This window comes from Cibotium barometz, chromosome 54 (assembly GCF_041138505.1).
Source record: "Cibotium barometz isolate CiBa-2024 chromosome 54, ASM4113850v1, whole genome shotgun sequence".
NCBI lineage: Eukaryota > Viridiplantae > Streptophyta > Polypodiopsida > Cyatheales > Cibotiaceae > Cibotium > Cibotium barometz.
Genome location: NC_141099.1, coordinates 22970650 through 22978192, shown reverse-complemented (window position 1 = coordinate 22978192; position 7543 = coordinate 22970650).

The following is a 7543-nucleotide window of genomic DNA, read 5'->3' as shown; positions in this document are numbered from 1 at the left end:
TACCATATTAGAGATGAAGCATGGCCATGGTCATAGTGCTCGCGAGTAGCACAGAAATGGACAACGGCTACATGCATAGGTGGCCTTAGATGCAATTGGAACCCCCCTTCCCTCCTCGAACCTATGCAAACCCCCTTCCTTAGATGTGGCTAGAACCCCCCTTCCCTCCTCGAACCTATGCAAACCCCATTCCTTAGATCTGGCTAGAACCCCCCTTCCCTCCTCGAACCCATGCACACAAACCCCATTCCTTAGATGTGGCTAGAACCCCCCTTCCCTCCTCGAACCCATGCACACCACCATAAAGGTGGAGGGTTAGAAAGGGCCAAGGGCTAATTAGCCCTTTATTCTATGATCAAGGATCACATATGGGGTAACCCGTTTCCACGTAGCGGCTAGAGAAGGAACGATCACCAACACTACTTTGGGAAATTTCCTTGCTTTCTTGAATCCACCACCGGTCATGTGGTAGACATAACATAATCCATGCCATGACCAAAAAAGATAAGTGTGCATGCAATTCTGCTTACATGTGTTTTCATGCATGATCACATCTCATGCGAAAAGAATAAGGCGAGAGGCCAAGGAGATAATGGAAGCTTGAATCTAAGCTAATGACCCAGGGCTAAATGGTTAGTTGGAACAACCAAAATATGCATTAGGAATGTGGCAATGAGAGGAGATGCAAAAAAATCTAGAATCATATAGTGAGTGGACCTAAGGCTTTAAGGCCTACAAAGGAAAACATAAGAAGCACATTGTGATTAGACCTAAGTCTTTAAGGCCTACAAAGGAAAGCACAAGAAGCACACTGTGAGTAGACCTAAGTCTTTAAGGCCTACAAAGGAAAGCACAAGAAGCACACTATGAGTAGACCTAAGTCTTTAAGGCCTGCTAAGGAAAACACAAGAAGAACACAACAAGAAACATAGAGAAGAAACAGAGAAAACACACAAAGAAACATAGTCAAAGAAATCTGAGCACACTAGCAGGAGGACTAATAATCATAGAAAAATCCAAGAAGACTAGAGAAAATCCAATTGAGATGAGTTTTATGTGGCACCAACTTTCTATAAATATTGTCCGTTCTCATTAGGTATGGTTCTGAGTATTTTATTCTATGTTCCATGTATTTTAGCTCTAGTGTAATTTCAATTCTCATCCAAGTAATTATTGTTGATGGATTATACAATCTTATAATAAGCAAGCAATTGTTTACGAGTAAGCCATTGCATAACTATTGTAATAGAACTATGAAAGTAGGATGATATAATATAATAGTAAAAGGAACACATATAAGTCAAGAAAGTAGTCTCTCAAAAAAAATTAATTAAGTAGCAGAGAGAGAAGAATGAGTTGCCAGAAGCAGAGAGAGAAAGTAGTCTCTCAAAATAAAATTAATTAAGTAGTATAGAGAGTAGAATGAGTTGCCATAAGAGCTCAAAGAAGAGGGGAAGTTCTTGAAGAAGAGAGAAGAGATGAATATGATATAAGTCTAGAAGAAGATCAGGAAGGATCGGGCTCTGTAAGCAATAACTACTAGAGGGTAATACTCACAACACTTGCATAGAGTGAGTTTGTCCCTCACAAAAAGGAGAAAGAGTAGGAGCATTATTACCAAGAAGAATGAGTAATATAGTAAAGTTAGAGTTGCCAATCTTCAAAGGAGATAGGAAGGATCCAAACATTCATGCATAAGCCTTTGAAAAGGTAGGCAAGGTTGTGTTGAAATTACAGCAATGTGATGAGCTATGGTGGATCAAATACTAGAATCAACATCATTAACAAAGTGATTAGCAAATAATTAAGACGTAATTAGTGAGAAATTAAAAATAGCTTAATGTAGGCATGGATAATAAAAAACCAGCAAATTCTCATTAGGGCAATGCCTCAATTTATAGTGTTTACATCCAAGCATCTAATCCCACTGATTTCTCCTTGATTCACTCCACCTCTTTTGCTTAATTCTCTCCACCTCTTCACTTTTCCTAGAATATCTCCCAGAATATCTCCACACTTCCTAAATCTTCTCATGCTACCCTTCATTCTCTCCCAGTAGATTCTTCTCACCTTTTCACAGGTTCTCTCACATTTAAACATTCTCTTTTACAACCTCTAACCAAGGGCTTGTTCCCGCACACACCCTATTCACTTGTATATTTCAACACCTCCCCTCAAGTGAATACTCCTAGCACACCTGGACCCTATACCAAGTTTCTCTCTTACTTGTCCGCGACCAGTGTCTAGCACTCCTCCCCTCAAGTTAACTTAGCACACCTGGACCCTGTACCAAGTTTCTCTCTTACTTGATAGTCCACAACCAGTGCATCAAGTCCCTAAACTCATAGTCCTTGACACTCTCTCTCTCTATGTGTCCAAGGCTACTACAAGTGCTCGCGACCTTGACTAAAGTGCTCACACATACATCTACCACGTGACCTACATCATCCATGGCTCAAAGGTGGTTTTACTTTGTTGGGGTAGGTTACATTGGGTTGTGGGGTCTCTCTCTCTCTCTCTCTCTCTCTCTCTCAGAGATTTTCACATGGCTCCTCACTCTTTGGAGCCTCACATCTTCTCTTGTCATCAGTCTTCTTGTTGTGGTAGCTTCTCTTCACGTGTCCGTCTCTTCTTTCAGTCTTTTTGTTGTGGCAACTTCTCTTCTCGTGTCCATGTCTTCCTTCAGTTCTTCTTGGTGTGGATCTTCTTCTTGGAAAGAGATGTTCTTCTTATTTCATGGTGGCTGGGGCCATGAGCTTGTCCGTCACAGGTCTTCTTGCTCCATGTGAGCAATATGTTTAAATGTTTGTTTGACAGTTCTCTTGTCATCAGTCTTCTTGTTGTGGTAGCTTCTCTTCACGTGTCCGTCTCTTCTTTCAGTCTTCTTGTTGTGGCAGCTTCTCTTCTCGTGTCCATGTCTTCCTTCAGTTCTTCTTGGTGTGGATCTTCTTCTTGGAAAGAGATGTTCTTCTTATTTCATGGTGGCTGGGGCCATGAGCTTGTCCGTCAAGTCTTCTTGCTCCATGTGAGCAATATGTTTAAATGTTTGTTTGACAGTTCTTTTGGGCTTTTGATGTTTATCTTGTGTCATTATGCAATGCAAACCCAAATCTATGCGGGAGGTCTTACCTCTTGCCTTATTCTGGACAAGGGCAGTGTCTGATCCCATTTTTACACTGATGTAATGTGCCCAATACATAATGCGTATAGCATTCATTCTTATGCACATTCCCAAATGCAACTTTGGCTAGGAATAATCTTGAATTTGAGTGATATTTACAGGCATTAACCAAGGGTTAAATGCAAAATGATGATTATCACAAATTTATCAGCACAATTTTACCAGAAATTACATTAAATCAAGGGTAACCAATTTGTACGGAATGGTTGGAGTATCAAACCGAATCTGAATTGCAATTTGAAGTTATAGGGATCTGTATCAGACCTAATGGTTAATTTGAACCCTCAGCTGCACCAAAATAGAGTGATTAGCATTGATTAATCATTGATTAGTAAATTAATCCACTATTTTGTGTACAAAAAACAGAGTATGCAGGGAGTCCAGATCTGGGGCCTTAGACTCCAAATGAGCTCAAATGCTTTCAAGGCCATCAATAGCAATGATTCTAGTAGAGGATTAAGACAAGAAACACAAGATTTGACCAAACATTGAATGCTTAATCTCTGTTTTACCAAAGTCACCTACAGATTTGATGAAGAGCTTGGATCTCACTGTAGACTTGATCAAATTCAATTCTGACTTCACCAGCTTGTAGAGCATGCTTGAAAACCCTTGGAGCTATGAGGAATTAGAGAAATTTGATTGGATGAAGACAAGATCTACAAATTCCTCAGAAAAAACTACGCTGCTAAAATCGTGATTTCTCCTTCGTCCGGCGGCAGTTTGCTGTGTTGTTTCGACTGGCTGGAGCACAAGGGTGTTGGCTATTTGTGGCCTAATGTTGAGTGTGCAAGGAGCTAGAGCTCCTCCACCAGCTGGGGGTAAAGAGGTGAGTTGAAAAATAACTAAAAATTTGATTGATTTCTAATTATCTACTAATCCTAATTAACTAGATAATGGGCTCATAAACTTGATGGATTCTAGGCATGGCTCTGATACCATGTTGAAATTACAACAATGTGATGAGATATGGTGGATCAAATACTAGAATCAACATCATTAACAAAGTAATTAGCAAATAATTAAGTTATGATATCAAGCTCAACTCTAGCAGATATGGATGACACAACAGGATGATAGCTTCACACTTATTCCACCACTAGCATGGTTGGTGAAATTATTGGGGTGATATGCCTCCATTGGTTTTACAGGCTATGTGTGACAGCGACTTTGACTCACTAGAGTTATGGCATAGTTATAGTGCCAGCTCATGTAGTTAAGTTCACACTATAGATCAATCTTGTATGTTTTAATTTTCCTTATATTATATATGTATATATGTATGTATGTATATATGTATGCATGTATGTATGTTGAGATATCAAGCTTAACTAGTTCATATATGGATATGACACTTGAGGATGACATGCTCTGCACTTAGGCAACTGACATGATTGCTGAGATTATTAGGGATATGTTGCTAGCAATTTATAGGTGAGGACAGCCACTTTGATTCACTAGAGTTATGGCATAGTTATTATAGTGCCAACTCATGTAGTTAAGTTCGCATTAGGGACTGACCTTATATGTTTTAGTAGGTGACTACTTTCCCTTATGGTATGTACTCTTATCTTTATGTTATGGTTGTAGAGAAGAGAAGGGATCAGAAGAAACACTTTAGCCATCTATCTCTCCTTGTGTGCTTTTCTACTCTTGTGTGTCTGTGTGTGTGTTTGCTTGCAAGGAGCTCAAGCTCACCCTCTTCCTCACATTTTCAATGTACACATATTACACTTTGTTCTTTCACCACTTTCTTTGACATTTCACCCCTTGTTGCTTTTCTAGGTCAAGATACATTTATGTCACCCCTCTCTAGTTGACGAGGGTTTTGTACACCTAGACCTAGCCCTTGAGGCTAGGCTTGAGAGAGCCTTGTAAGACTTAGTAAGGCAAAATTTGAGCCTTGGATTCTAGGGTGTGGGTTGATGGTGATGAAAATGTAGGATTGCCTATGGTATGTACTCCATTAGAAGCTTACATAACCCACAAATGACATGACCTGAGTGAGATTGGTAGGTGATGTCATATTTTCTATTACCTTGGCCTTGTTAGAACTGCAGAATAAATCCCTTTTTTTAAGATTATGTGCCCTAACAAATCCATAAAAGTTTACATAACCTACAAGCAATCTGATTTGTAGGATTCCTCCCCAGCCTCTTAGGATGTCCAGTATCTTCCCTTGTAGTCAAATCCCTCTTTAGAAATATAAAAGATCTTGTTTTTGCCAGTTTTGTTCTAGAGAGAGAAAATCTTCTAGAGAGTGGTAATTCAGTTTTTAAATATTTTTGGATGGAAAAATATCTCTTCTTATTAAAATAAGTTCCCCCGAAACAGAAGTTCTAAAAGATTTTCAGAAGGTGCATTAGAAATCAAGTACAATCTGTTCAAGAGGCCTTATCCTGAAGGGTCAATATTTTTTCAAAATTTTAAATTAAGGTTCCTATAGGCCAATAAGATCAATCCATGTGTGGGGAGGAGATAAATCCAATTTGTAAAATAAAAACACCCAAAAATGAGTAAATGCTCACATAAGATGAAGAGTTGACTATGTACAAGGGTTATTAGTAAAAAACTATGAGTATTACTAAAAAAATGAGATATTTTGGGTATAATGATTCCATTTTGACACATGTGTAAGGAAGGAGAGTCCCTTCAAGGAGGCGCCTACTTCACATGCTTGAATGAGTTTTAAACTCAAAAATAATGAGATATTTTTATCTCTCCTCTCTCTTGGATCAAACTGAATCAAAACCGAATAAAAAAGGAACCAAACTAGGTTTAAATCTAGTCCAAATTCAACCAAACTGAATCTGAAAAATTCTAGAAATCAGTTGGTCTTGGTTAGAGCCTCCCTCTCTTATAAATAGAACCTGAGTCCTTTGTTAAAAAATAGGAGAATTATACTATGCCAAAATTATGCTGAAATAATGATAATTTTTACTATTCTCTAAAATTCTCTCCAAATTGAAGAAATTGGAGCTTCCCTCCTTCTTCAATCTCCATTGGTGGCTCCATCAACACACCAAACCAATTGATTGGGGGCCTCTACCGTGATCAAAGAATCAAGCAATTTGTAAGGTAAAGTGTGAATTTTGATCTTTTTCCAGAATTTCTCAATGTTTCTCTCTTCTCAACCCCTCTCAAGCTTGAGAAGCTTAATTGGAATGGCTTTTTAATGCTATTGAAGTTAATTGATGAATGGTAGTAAGGAAATACATAAATTCCCATTTATGCTTAATTTTAATGGTTTTTATGATTTTTGTCTTCTCTAAAATGAAAATGATGTTATGCCTCATTGAAAAAAGGCATTTCCCTCTCTTCTTTAGTAAATCCAACCATTCTTTATCCTAGATGAATGATTAATGAATAAAATCAAGTTTTTCATAATGTTTCTCTTAAATAAGTGAAAATTGTTTACATTAGAATGATTTAAATACTCTTGGTGAAATTCTAGTTGATTTTATAGAGTTAAAAATTTAAAAATGGTCAGCCATACAAAGGAGGTTATGGTGAAATTTTCTAAAATTGTGTAAAAATAAGTTTTACTTTTTATTCTAAAAGTGTAATTCCTACTAAATTGGATTTATGCATGGAAAGATGCATAAAGAATTTAAATTAATCCAAAAAGTGTTATTTTCATCAATTTTTATTTTATGCATAGAAAGATGCACAAAGAATTTTATTTTTAATTCAAAAGAGTGATTTTCATCATAAATGATTTTATGCATAAATTAGATGCATAAAAGAAATTCTTTTATATTAAAAGAGTGATTTTCATCATCAATGATTTGTATGCATAAAAGATATTTTTTTATATTAAAAATGTATGATTTTAATCATAAATTAGATGCATAAAAGAAATTCTTTAATATTAAAAGAGTGATATTCATCACATAAATGATTTGTATGCATAAACATATGCATAAAAGATATTTCTTTATATTTAAAGTATGATTTTCATCATAAATGATTTTATGCATAAAAGAAATTCTTTTATATTAAAAGAGTGATTTTCATCATAAATGATTTGTATGCATAAAAGATATTTTTTATATTAAAAGTGTGATTTTCATCATAAATGATTTTATGCATAAATTAGATGCATAAAAGAAATTCTTTTATATTAAAAGAGTGATTTTCATCATAAATGATTTGTATGCATAAACATATGCATAAAAGATATTTTTTAATATTAAAAGTGTGATTTTCATCATAAATAATTTTATGCATAAATTAGATGCATAAAAGAAATTCTTTTATATTAAAAGAGTGATTTTCATCACATAAATGATTTGTATGCATAAACATATGCATAAAAGATATTTTTTAATATTAAAAGTATGATTTTCATCATAAATGATT